General features: G+C 45.2%; 1 protein-coding gene across 2 annotated transcripts in view; it reads right to left on the bottom strand.

Annotated features, from left to right (window-relative positions):
* LOC120955695 (rho GTPase-activating protein conundrum) overlaps positions 1–14,076 on the bottom strand; it is a 56,884-nt gene that overhangs the window by 26,515 nt on the left and 16,293 nt on the right. Inside the window, exon 2 of one of the 2 annotated variants that reach the window (XM_049608278.1) lies at positions 10,138–10,177. The exons of the other annotated variant lie outside the window; for it this stretch is intronic. The gene's annotated coding sequence lies outside the window, so the exon portion shown is untranslated. The remainder of the gene's footprint in view (positions 1–10,137; positions 10,178–14,076) is intronic. 2 annotated transcript variants of the gene reach the window in all.

Below are 14,076 nucleotides of genomic sequence, written 5' to 3'. Positions count from 1 at the left end.
CTCGAAGGGTGTAACTCAACTTTCGCTGGAATGTTGGTTCGGTGCGCTTATCGGGCAGCTTGTTAAAGGTGCTCACGGCGTACCGAAGCCGTCGTTGCAAATCATTTTCAAATATGTCCAGGTCAGAATTCTCGATACCAGAGCTGTCTCTCAATTCTCGCAACAAAACTCTTCCTTCTCTCGCAAAAAAGGGAAATAAGACAAAATTAAAACCAAAATGATCACCATAATTCCAATAAAATAAGATATATGTTGTTGCTGCTGCCGTAATCGAACATCGTTTGGTGGGGACAAAACAACTACTATCAACAAGCCACCGAGAAATGTGGTCCACCAGCAGCACGACCAGGTTCGGAAACTAGATTTTATTCAAATCACAACCACCCTTGGTTAAGATATTCACAAGTTATGAATATTCAGCGATCGCCCGATCTTGAGGCCTGAATATTCTACAAAACGATCTCTTGGAACTCCATCGAGTCTCGATCGCCAAATCGACGTTTCTGTGACTTTGATTCAGAGTCACGGCGACACAGGTTCGTAGGCAGCTAAAATGCGCTACAGAACAACCCAAAAAAAAGAAACGACACAATCAATCGCCCCGTGCTACCAAATCGACAGGTTTGAAGGGTTTGACATTGGTGATAGAAGATTAACAGTTAGAGTAAATTAAGACCTAATTTTGTGCCACTTTAATTCCGAGAAGTGAGAAGCCTTTTCGGACAAAAGAACGCGGCCCGTTCGGTTTTGTTTTGGGAAGCGGTGGGAAGCGCGAACGCGAGTGTTTTAGATATAGAAACGGATCCATGGGATCGAAGAAAACGGTTTCCGTTTTTTTACGATCGCTAGGGTGTCGACGGTGCAGCTTTTTTTAGTGGCTTTTAATAAGAAGACTTTAATGATCAAGAACACTCAGTTCCAGTTGTAGCGGTAATTGGAAAACAATGTCCCGTGTTGAGGATCACCTGTGCCGTCGATCGGAACACCATTAATCTTAATTTGGGTCAGTAGAATTCGTGAAGGTTTTAGCTTGAAATGGTTGCATTCTAAATGCTCTCAAACATACCAGTCATACAAGACATACATTGGTTTAAGACACACACTAAGACATCGATGTTAGTTGCGCATGTGTATTATTTCCTTATCTTAAGAGCATCTTTCATTAGGCTCTCAGTTTCTACAGCAAAACACCTACATAAAAGCGCAAACACAAAGCGAAGATGTTCACACACGATTCCACTAAACTAATGGCATATTCCATTTATAGAAGACTTCAAACGCTGGAATGATGCAATGACTCTATCTCCAACGATCGTTATCCACCATTATTGGTCAGATTCTCGTAGTGGAGAGCCGAGAATGGCTTGATGGTTGATGCAAGTAGCTTTAATCTCCAGAATTAGATAGGTTAATGCATTGACTCGTTCATTTCTGGTAAAGCCAGTTCGGACGCGGAGGCATTAAAACGTGCCCACATCACATCAAGTGTAGTTGATATAATAAAATAACAAAACGTCACTAATCCTTGTACCGCACAAATAATGGCGCGATAAAAAATCATTAAGACATTTTAAGATTGCTTCGAATCTTTACGGCCGGAAATGACAAATATCCGACATAAGGTTGTTGTTCATTACACTGCAGGCTCCAACAATCACAGGCGTTTTAGATTTCGCTGTGCACGAGCTGGAAATAATTTCCAGCTCATAAATTTCCTATTCTGCGGAAGTCTTGCAAGGTCGACACGCGATAAGAGGCGGTGTAAAGCGTTCGAAAAAAAAGAACCTATAATCATCCTAACTCAGCCTCATAAAGTGATCTATTTCATGGCACACATATGATGCGGTTCGCGGCACTCACTGAACTATACACTGTGTGTCCTTGGAATTACAAAATCCTCCAATGGCTGTGATTTTTAGGAACAACAACTTAAAAACGTCAAATGGAGTTTCTAGAAAACGCTTCTTCATTTCCGTCCCTTTTTGAATGTTTTAGCCGACAACAAGTTGCATACATTTATTCCACATGCTTTGAGCATACGACAGCTCATGTCTTAAACATGACCCAAACTACTGGTTTTAAAGTTATCCAACTGAAACCGAGTGGCTTATTGTGCTGGAAGCTTTTCTTATTTGCGTTCTCCTCAACTTATCACACACAGTGTTCCTTGATTCCGCTCAGTTTCGTCTTAATTATGCCCACATCGCCACAAACCACACCAGAAGTACCTGTAATCGGTCGTAGGAATTTTCCTACCACCTTCCCCCAACCACACATTCTACGCGTTAGAAACCCATTAATACCAAAGCGGTATCTTGTCACCTTAAATTGGCATCATTAACGCGCACCACTGCGGCGGCTGTCCACAGGGTTTGCTTCCACTTTGTTCCTTCGCAAAATCTAGAACCTTTAGCGACGGAACGTCGTCCTTCCAGCAGTACCAATGACGTGAGGTGAGCATTAAAGCTACCCCCATTTTTTGTGGCGCGTGTTTTGCATCAGTGGTTGAAAGTCCTCACCACATCAAACGAAACCGAGCGAACGGTTTGCACTCTCAATTGCCTGACAAACAGTGGTTAGCCGGGGTTTTTTTTCTCCCCGCTATCGTAAATGCCACACATCGCTTCCGATTAGGATTATAAACGGTGTAATAAAAAAACACACACAACTGTCCCCACCATGTGAGGTGTGTGAGTGGCCAGGATGGAGGGTCGCTGGAGAACAAAAATGGCGTACGCGTAATTACGCGGCAGAATCGACTCCCCGCGTGGATGGCATTGGCCATTCCATTTGCGTATCGCGTACCTGCCGCGATGCCGAAGGGAACAGAACACACACTGCCGGTGGGCTTGTTCGGTTAGAATCGTCGCATTCACAAGTGCCTTCTCAAGTACTCCAGGGGTTTAGGGGGGTCTCAAGCTGTCCCGCGGCCACCGGTTGCCGTGAGGTGCGAATGGTTTAAGAGGCAACCGGTGTTTATCTAGAGGGCCACGTGAGCGAATCGAGCCTCGTTTGCCGGTGGAATGATACGGCAAAAGCATTGGTCGTATGTACCCTATAATTGTGAGCGATTCTGTGAAGGCGTTCAAGGTATTTTTGGGAATCCATCTTTTTTTTACAGGATTCAATTAAAGTGCGAAGATTACATCTCGAGTATGGGCTCTAGAAAATCACAACAATGTCTAAAAGAGTTCTTTGTAGTGTCTGTTACGTCGCAATGTCTTCTAGTTGTAATTGTCTTCAGGGCAGAAGCCGACATTACCTTCTTTGAACTATTGCGTAAAACGAATTGATGAATAATGATTACAGAAACACAATGAAACACACTGAAACATTGACTACTACTCCAAGCAAAACGCAAAACGATCGTTGGAGTTGTTTTCCGTTACGCCTTTTTTATTATTAAAGTTGTGTTCAGGCTTAACAACGCTCCAAAGCGTCCTAAAGGTGGAACGAGTTTCTTGTATTAGCAACAACAACACCAACAACCACAACAAATAAACAAAAACCCACGAGCTGTTACATGGAGGCGATTCAGTAACGAACAAGCGAACCGAAGTGTGTGTATACCCACTGTTAAACCATGCATTTGCATTCATTTATTTATTTTTTGCACTAGCGAGCTTAATTTAACAACCGACTAGGCGGTGACGGCCGCCCTGGTGCGTTACGGTCGTGAAATCGCCATACACGTCGTGCAAGCCAACGCGCGCAAAAAAAAAGACAACAACACGCTAACCGAAGTAATTCGATCGACCACGTTTTCGCTATTTTTGGACAGCTAACCTTGACTCCGGCGGTAGAAGTCTCTACACCTTCCCGCGGAGGTGGTTGCACTCTTACCCATCCGTCCCCGCCGTTACAGTGTGGCCTTCGGAAATAGCTAAAGATGACCAGCTAGTAAGTCCTCTTCTACATCGAACGATGCCATACGCAACAATGTTGCCGGCTATGAAAATCGATCCCAGTGAAAACCAATAATCAACGAAGCGCTTAAAGACGGACGCTTACGATCTGACGGCGGATCGGATCCATCCGATATAGGTTCCTCAAGGTCAGTCGGTTCGTGCGATCCGAAAACCAACAATCAACCGCAAAACCTCCCCTCGAAACCCAAGGCAGCGATGGCAACTATCCTCCAGGAATTACATTCTGATCATCTCTCAGGCCGCTCGTGATGATGCGTGAAGAAGCTGCAACAGAAGACGCCCGCAGACGACTGCTGCCGCTGACGGGCTTGAAGGACGATCTTGTTCGGCGTGAAACCTATTCACCCCTGTCGATAGGCACAGCTCACATTCTAAGGAGAGACTGTAATTTCGGTAGTAATGTTTAATGAAACGCATCACCCGTCAATCGGCTTTTTTGACGCCTCAAGGCGATCGATCGTTGCAAGCACCGCACTGTGGACGAAAACAAGGCAACCTTGTGAGCTAGAAAGAAATCGTATAATTTATCCATCACATAGCAAATGAGACGACCCAACAGGTACATTATTAGGTTTTGTTGTTGTTGTAAAGATGATGTTTTGATGCAAATCATAACTCAACTCACTCTCACTTTCTTGACCGCGGCAAGACTCACTTGTTAATCAAAGATCAGCACTGCTGACGCTGCAGTCAACTTCTTAAAGTGAGCCGACAAAGATATTTCATGAAAATTGAAACCTTGGACCATTCATCTATTTTACCTTCGAAGCATGACATTAAATTATTAAATAAAATTGTGGATTTTAATTTAAAATTTAATATCTGATTTGATGTTTATTGCAAGAAAATCACCTATTAACGCACCTGCTTGTCCCTATCACCGTCAATGTTCATCCACTTATGGTGCTCTCCTGTCTGGTCGCATGTCTCGGTGCATTTTAATTGGGTGCAATTTTGTTCAATCCTCCTTACTAGGTCGCTCCATGATTGGTCACTACGGTCAAACATCCTGGCGCCTAACGAAAACTTTCCACATGATGCCTCTCTCGTGCGATTCGCGTGCCGGCAGGGAAGATTATTAAAGGAAAAACACCCATTTCCCTCAACCTGACTGTGCCAAAGACCTGACGAGCTCTTGTTCATTTGCCTCCGAGCGGCGATCGCGTTTTGAGCGACATAATGATTAGACATGATTGGAGGCAAATCGATGTCGAGTTTGTAAACGAGCAAACGACGAGCAAGTTTAGTCGTTTACTGTACCATGGCAGATCTCCTGCAGTAGTCCCCCGTGTAACGGAAATCATAGATCCATCCACGCGAAGGTGACGGAAAGAAACTGAAACTCCCTTTCCTTACACGGTGTAACGGATCGATTAGATTGCGTTTCCGGACGGCGGGGGACCTTTTTATGTCACTGTTGTAAAGGGTAACAATAACCGAACCATGTAAGTGCATCAGAAACCTTTGGCCGTGAACAATGCAAAGGGCGCACGGCGGTGGGATGGGAACGTAAAGCGTAACGCGATCGATTCACCTCACCTGTGTCTGTTTGTACTTGATCACTTCCGAAAGCGTTTGTTGTGTTTGAGTGCGCCGCGTGCCCGCGAACACCCAAAACTGTCCATTTGGTGGTCTGACCTTCTCTCAGGTGTGTCCGGTGGAGCGTTAAAGAACCGTAGGGTTGACTTTCGGAATCGCCAATTCAGTTTGCGTGTGTGTGTGCGTCAGTTAAAATACAACTGTCGCCTATTTATGCTTGCACCATTCGAAATCACGCGCCACCACGAAGGACACTGGGTGGTTTTTGGGCCTGCTCCGGATGGTTTGGTTTCATTAGATTGAGGGCTGTTTTTGTGGCTGTTGTATCGATTGAGGGTTTTTTACTGCTAATTTTGCAACATTTAGATGAAGTTGTAGATATTCACAGAGCGTAACATTAAATGTCGCAAGGTGGTAAAGAAGGTGAACGAAAAAAAAACACACACACACACAATCAACCCTAACTAACGTCGCTGATCGAGCGGACAACCAGAACGATCAACTTTTGGACAAACGTGAACCTGTGACAACGGCGCTGCTGCCAAAACTCGTTCCACACGGAAGGGAAGGGAAGCAATTAATTACCGAAAAAAAGCAAGAAAAAACCTTTGCCACTTTACCTAATGTTGGACGAAAAATCTGACGCTACCAGAGCCCGTTAGAGCATGAAATATAGTCGACATTACATTGGTTTCCGTCGCTAGCGGAGTCCCGGGCGCCCACCTGCAGTCCGGAACATGTGCGCGTGCGTGTATGTGCGTCTTGTTCGGCACATGTCTCTTAGTGTGTCTTAGTGTTGGAGCTAGCTGATCAATGACTGTGGGTATTTGAACAAACAAGCAAAAAAAAGCAACACCATGACGGGAACGAATTTATCGCCCGATAGATCGCGGCTTCGAACAAGTAATCATACAACCATTTGTAAATCGGGTCCTCCTCTTCTCGAGCGGCCCACAATCCGTCTCCGAACATCAAGCGTCAAGCTGAATGACTGATGGTCTCTCGGCAGGTTCGGTTACGTCCCGTTCCCTTGCTACAGGGTTGCGAAAATGACGCGGGCTACAGCACTTTCAATCCTGCGAGGACTGCGAAGGTCGGCCAGCCGACAACTGCTGACCGCACGACCGCTATAGCAGTTTGATAATTTCGCGCCAGCTTACCGTAAACGAGCGTAACCGATTCGGGTTCGGAACTATTGGTGTGCATGGTTGCGCGAACGGGGCTTCGGCAGTTTTGGATGTTTTTATTTTGACGGAGGATTTATTCTCTGTACAGCTGACACTGAATAACGGAATATTTTCAGCTTTTGCAATGTTTCAATAACTGAGCTCTAAATATAATGATAAATATCTCGTTTAGAGCTAATGAAGCTACAGCCAACAATATAACATTCCCAAGGAATCATGATAAAACTTCTTAAAAACATGACCCAAGAAATACACGTTCTTTTAAATGAATCTGTCGGAGTTGAATGCTGAATTCATCCAACCAACATGCTGACTCTAGGTCAAGCAGAACTAACACTACTTAAGCTATATTTCTATTTAATTCTAAATTGAAACATATGAGAGAACTGCATAAAGAAGAATCATTGAAATTCTCTAAGCGAAGCTCTTCGTAATGTTGTGTTAATGAAATGATTTGCAAAATGTTTTATTCTTCTTTTTTTACCCACAATAATAACCAATGACGCCTTTTTGAAAGACAATATTTGTTCTTCTGGACGGGAATCTAACCATGTCTTTTGTTATAGAAGCCTAGCGTTCATACCATTAGACTATAGCACCGCTACCATCTACTGGCGTTGGGTTTCAATATGAAAAGATCTACATCGCTTCTTTTTACCACTCGAATATAGTATCTTGAGTTAGCATTTCGAAACGAAAGTTTCATAATTTCTAAGAAGAATGCTCTCATTCCAAGTGTGATTACCCCACTTCAAGCACATCTCATGAATCTTGAGCTGAGATAAAATCTTAACCAGACGCAATAAAAAGTAAACGATCTGCAACCGAAACAAAGCTCCCCCGTCCCCTTCAAAAGACACGAGCATCGATCGTATATGAGTATGAGATCAATTGCTTCGATTTGTTTCGAGAAAAAAACTGGCTTCTCCGTGAGCTCCACTTAAAGCGATCGATTTGTCTTTCTTTCGTTGCGTTCGTTTTTTTTCTCTTTTTTGCTTATTTCGAAACATCTGTGCACAGTTTCTCTTCCTACTCCGGTGCCGGTTTCGGTTTGGATATGTTTACCTATGCTTTGCTTATGCTCACTTTTTCTCCTTCTTGGGAGGCATTTCGTTTCCTCGCTTCCATTCACATCGCAGCGTGCGCAATCGATGCACATTGCCCCCGTGACTGCTACGGATGGTGTTCGTCTACCAGAGAATGCATCAATGTGTGCGTAGTGCTTGGTGTATGCGGTTTTGATTGCAGCTCCGGAATCGATGTTTATTTACGGATCGTTTTACCACTTAGCCCCCTCACACATACGCACGCACACACGATCACCACATGGCGGCACGTTTTCTCGCACCATTGCACACACACGATCAGTTTTCCCGCCACACCGGTACCCGATCGGATCGGTTTTGAGACACGCTTTTCCGCCCAGTGCCTTTCCTGTTCGCTTCCGATTTAGCGCGCATGCTTAGTATCGGTCCCGCAAACGGTGCGCGGCTGTTCACCTTTTTATTTGATTTATGAATTAAACGAAGAAAGTGCCGGCATTATGCCGGGCGAAGATCAGACCGCCCAGGCGGAGATGAGATCGAAAGTGAAGCACGCCACCGCTGACGATCCGGTGCCGGATCGGAAGACCGTTTTAGGCCGATCGACACATCCATCAATGGGTGAAGAGAAAATTGGCTGTTGCAAAATCAACACGGGGCGCGTTGATGACGATTGAACTTTGCATTAAAAAGGCGGGATGAGGGGAAGGTTGGAGCTGTGGGAGGTTGAATAAAATTATGATCAAATGTCGATACCGAAGATGATTTCTCCGCTCTTTCAGACGAAGGTTAAGCCAAATGCCAACAATGTCCGGTGAGGTCAACGAACCGCTGAGCGGCAGTCCAAGAAAGAGCTCAAGTTTGAACTATGTTTGTCTTTGGCACTCATTAAATAATGTTTATTATCATTTCGTTAAAGAGGAAAGTGATTATTGCACTGTCCAAGCGGTCACACCAAAGCGTCTTCCTGTCTTGTTCATCAACACGGAAAATAAAAGCAAAAACCATCGTCATCGTCGTTAAATTCTCATCAATCGTAGGAAAATGCTACGGTTATATCACACAAACTGAAACCACTCTCCAACTCCAATTTAAACCTCTCTATCCCACGCTTTGCAACTAAATCTGCAAACATCCAATTACCAGGGCCGGGCGCTCAATCGTTTAATCGATTAGAAATCTGCGCCTTTAAACGAAGCACCACAACAAAGCAGCTCAACCAACCCACGAGATGCATTTCTGCTACACCATTGCTACATTAAATACTTTCTTCCCATGACAACAATTTGCACAGGAGGGAGAGAAAAAAAAACCGGGTAAAACCGTCACGAAAATAAATTGACAGAAATTCGCAATTCAATTCGTTGCACCTCCCCACAACTCTCATCGTAAATCGAGTAATTGTTGTCAGTAACTTTCCAACTTATCATTGAATTAACTGCCCCGAAACAATGTGCTACACAAAACGTACCCAAGAGGAAGAAAAACGCTGAGTTTAGCGTGTTAGGAACCGATCAGCGTAGGAATGATAAGATGCCACTTCCGTTGGGAAGCTTGAGAGCGATAGACGAGACGAGACACGATCACATACTTCAAATTTGTAAGTATGACAACCATCAGGAATTTTTGCCGCATACTTAAGAAAGAGCGTAAAGCTCCCAGTTTCCGCCTCGAACAAAAAATTACACGATCGATCGAGTGGTCTCAGGCACGTTTTTTTGCCCTCCCAACAATAGATACTGTCCAACGAAAGTCCAACTGAAGCATAAATAAAAACACACCATAAGAGAAGACCAAAAAAAGTGACAATCACTTATCTTCCCAAGCGATCAGGGTTGATTGGGATCCTGTGTTTTTTGTTTCAAGCGTAAAAAATGGACACATTGCGTACGCGGCTTATGTGGAAGTGGAGGGCAAAAATGTTCCGAAAATTCCATACCTGCCTCCCCCCACCGTGACGTGTAACGAAAAATGGTCGTTTGCAATTTTTTCATTTCTGTGTCAATGGGTTACGTGCCGGTGGAGTGGCATTGTGGCCATCGCCTCTTCACTGTCTGTCGCTGTGCTTCTGCATGCCGGCACACGGGTACTCCCTTTATGACACTTACGCGTTGTGAGCGTACTGTGAACGAGGGAAGGAGGGTAACAAAAAATGCCGATCCGAAGAGAAATGAAGCTTGAAGCTTCAAATCGATGACAAGGTCTTGAATTTGCAACGAAGTTGGGGACAAGCAAAACGTCCTTCAAAAGGCAAGGTGATAAATTATGCGCAATTCAAAAGTTGCTGTCGTGGATTTGACGAATTCCTCGTTGTGAGATGGTCTTCTGTAGAATTCCTCAATCTTTATAATCATATCCAAATCTGCGCTTCTCTTAAATCGTCTCCTCCTAACGCACATCCAAGCCATAAACCAATCAACAAAAGCGACATTAACTTACCTTTTCATCGTCTCGATCTAGGACACAGCACGCCCATCATCTGCAAAAAAAAACACAACACAAAAACAAAGGAAATTAATCCAAACGGTTTAGATTTCGCTTTCTCGCGCACCGGACGATGGCGTTCCAGAACGCACCAACAACCTACAGCCAACTACAACTCCTACACGTACACAATCCCACCTCATCTGCTCTACCTTCCTTCCCCTTCCCCAAGGTCCAAAATTCGCTTAGAGCTTTAGATTTACCCTTCCCTTCCCGCACCGAGCGGGTCTGCACGCGACCAGCCGGGACAACAAAAACACAACGCTAATTGACGTAGAAAGTTTTGTGGTCTACGAATTTGGTGATGGTGCACACACAGGGGTAAACGAAAGTGTACCACTCACCCGGTGACACTAATTTGCGAGCGCGCACGGGCGTGTGTAGTGTGTTGAACCGTTTGAGCGATCTCGGAGAGTGATTTATGTGATGAATATCATCACGGCGAAATGATGCTCGGGCCCGCTGTGCCGAGGGGCGGGTGTATTATTTGCGTGGCGTGGGATGTACCACCGATGGCAGATACATTGAATTACCCTTCATTAGGGTAATTTAGTTGTTTCCTGTGCTGAATTTTAATTTGAGTTATTAATTACTTTTGCATACTTTTTAAGCAATTTTTTAGTTCTTATTTAATATTTATCTATTTATTTGTTGATTTATTGATTTATTTATTTTTATTGTTAGTTTAAGTTTATTTAATTTCTTATTCTTCTTATTGAGTGTACTCAATAGTGTAATGCAATGCAATGTTTCTTCTGTTTTATATTTTACTTTTTTATGTTTAAGCTATTTAGTCCATTTATTTTTCTCATTCATTAATTAATATGTATGCTAACAATTGCTCTTTTGAGTTTATATTTAAAAATTTCCTACATTTCCATTTTTTGTAATATTTTTGACAGCCTTACTACACAAAAGCAAATTTAGCAAAAACTCAACGACCTCTTACGCATTAACTACATCAACCAAAACGGTGCCACACACACACACACGTACGCGTGCATCCCCTTCTTTTCTCATCCCGCTCTACGAATTACTACGATTCGTCGTACACACATTAGAGCAATGTGGAATCAATTAACGTTACTCTCGTGCAGCCCCATCCATCCGGGGAGGGTGCCGGCAACCATTTGATGAATGAAAGTAGTACCCGTACCACCCGATACGACTCCCCACCAGCACCACATGTTGTTGGTAGTGTTTTTTTTCTGAGTCTCACGCGATCTGAAGTGCATCAAATCACATCAGGTGCAACCCCGCCCTGCTCTTCCACATGTGGCTCGCCCAAGCCCTCGTGCCTTATTGAGCCACAAATCTCATTCTCTTCGCCCCGTCGTCGTTACCCCTCCCCATCGCTGCCCCGTCGCCACATTGCATGATCGATCGATCGATTTCTAACGCGCCAAGGAAAACGAAATGGAAACGCCTTGTACGGAACAAAATGGAGTGCACGGGCGGGCGCTGGCGTGTGCGCGCGCGAGATGCTGTGTCATTATCGATTTTCCGACTTCGATTTCACCCAGTTCGGGGTGTCGCTCTCCTTCTCTCGGCTTCTTAGCGATCCGGTTCCGATTCCGGATCGAATTCCGGCCAGGTAGGGGAGGGGTGATGTGCGGGGTTTGAGGGTTGCCAATGGACCTGGCCTGGCCCCGATCAGTCACCTCCAAATTGATCGCCGCAATATACGGCATGGCCAGCGAAAGTGTGATGGGAACGATCGATTGTGTTGTCGCTGCTTGACGTACGCAAGGGTTTACGCATTTGGTTGCTGTTGTACGCGTTAGGGCGCTGGTCCTATCTACCGCGCTAAGGGTGAGGTGGTTCAGTAGTTATGGTGTCATGGGGCCGATGGCCCATTCATGGCTTCGAGACAGGTGAATTTATTGTGACAGCGTGGAAGAATTCGGAACATCAATCGGTCTTCGATTCACGCAAGAATAGATGCCAGACAGCACAAAAATGCAATAGGTTAGGGTGGCATACGGGCAGCATAGCAAGAGTTATGAGCAAATTTGTTGCAACATTTCTTGAATATTGTATTTGGTCATCTACAATAGTGCAATAAAGTCCATAGTACACTATCAACAACTACTACAGCATACATTTATGTATTCCACTCACAACAACCCAATACACTTCTGCCAACTTTCCTTCCTTCCAAACTGGAAATCTTTTTTTTCCAAGCAGCACTTTGTTTCCCATCTTATCGTCACGAACCACTGCATCAACCGCAGCACCTTAAATGGCCACCTCTGCCATGAACCAGCGCCGCGCAAACGGTACACTGTGTAGCACCATTGGCCGATTGATTCACGCCACCAGCCGGGGTGAGCAACACGCAATTTCCGAGAAATTTGTCTCCCCGTCGCCCCATTGACAGTGGCGGCTCGTACGCGTTGCGATGGGTTGCGTTCGTTCACTTTTCATTCATAAAACCCGCGGCCCCATGGCCAGCGCCTCGGAAGGGCCAGCTCTCGGGGAGAAACTGCGTGCGCCCATGTGCCGGCTGGGTCATCTTCCCCACTGGTACCGGTTTTGCGCACAGAAGGAGAGCATTGCACAGAGCAGAGCACTTACACACGCACACACAGCGTAAGTTGCCCTTTCCCGGACCCGGACAAAAGAGGAATCGGCCACCTAGCGGATCTTGGGCACGGATCTGAGGAGCTTTCTTACGCGTCACGGGTTGCACATGAATGGCAACGCATTGACTCATCGGGTGCGCGCGCGAGCGACAGACACGTTTTAATGGCGCCTTGAGGAGGTTGGAGTTAAGATGGATGTAGAAAAAATACACCCTGGAATGAAACAAATAGCCGCAGGGGTTGCCCACCGTCGGGCCAGAGCTATGTGTCAGCGTCGTGGCCTCTGGAAACTCCTACATGGCACTACCGGTGCCGATGACACTTGTACCGTGTCGTGGCTGTACGGAAATGAGCCAAATTGCTCAGCACCCTGGTAGCCCACGAACGGAACAATGAACGCCCACTGTTTGCCAGCTTGAGGGTGCTTTATTAGAAATGGTTTGGGGGACGTGAGTTTGTTGAGTGCCCTCGGAAGGTAAAGACGAGACGAAAATTAGAACTTGTCAAACAATAAGCAAGCAAACTGAAGAGCTCTGCTGGAATATGATCGTGTTTAAATGGGGTTCTTTGATGATCACTTCAAGATGTTAAGCTTTTGGTGTTGGTTTCAGACTGAATGGTTGATACTAAAAAGCCTACTCTGCGTAGGTTTGGACATTGGATGAAAGTTGTGTTTTCACCTCTTTTGTCTCTTTTAAGGCCGTTTCCTTGAAGTATGATCAGTTCTACAACATGAGGAATTTCGAACTCATCACCCTGTAGCTATTATTTTTCAAAAATCTCTAAATTTAATCAGCATGAGGAGCGGAACATCTTTGACAAACAACCCTAAGGTCTACCTCATTCGCATAGGTCACCAACCTATTCGATATTGAACTTGCAAATGAGCCCCAAACCACCAAGACCAATAAAATCAACAAAACATCTCAGAACCAACCACACAACCGCCGCACGTTTGCCAAACATTTCGTTTCCACTTTCTTTCAATCGGGAGCATCCGGGGCCGATGCCACCCGATGGGATGAGCGTTGCGCGGTTCCAAAAATAAGCTCATTTACCATTCATTCCCCCAAAACCGATTCCACAAAGGAAACGGCGGTTACGTCGTTCGTAGTCAAGGCTGCGTAGTGAAGCCAAGTTCCGCACCGCAGCACGAGCGAAAGTTAAGTCAACTTCCGTCCCGGGCATTGCTTGCCCCCTGTTTCTTTGCCGGGCGAGATTTATGGAATCGCTTAGCCGTTTAACGATGATTACACATTTTCGCAATTTAGATGAAGTCCGAACACGCACACACGAAACTGCGGACCGC

This window comes from Anopheles coluzzii, chromosome 3 (assembly GCF_943734685.1).
Source record: "Anopheles coluzzii chromosome 3, AcolN3, whole genome shotgun sequence".
Taxonomy (NCBI): Eukaryota; Metazoa; Arthropoda; class Insecta; order Diptera; family Culicidae; genus Anopheles; species Anopheles coluzzii.
Note: the sequence above shows the minus strand (reverse complement) of the source record. Positions and strands in the feature narration are given on the sequence as shown.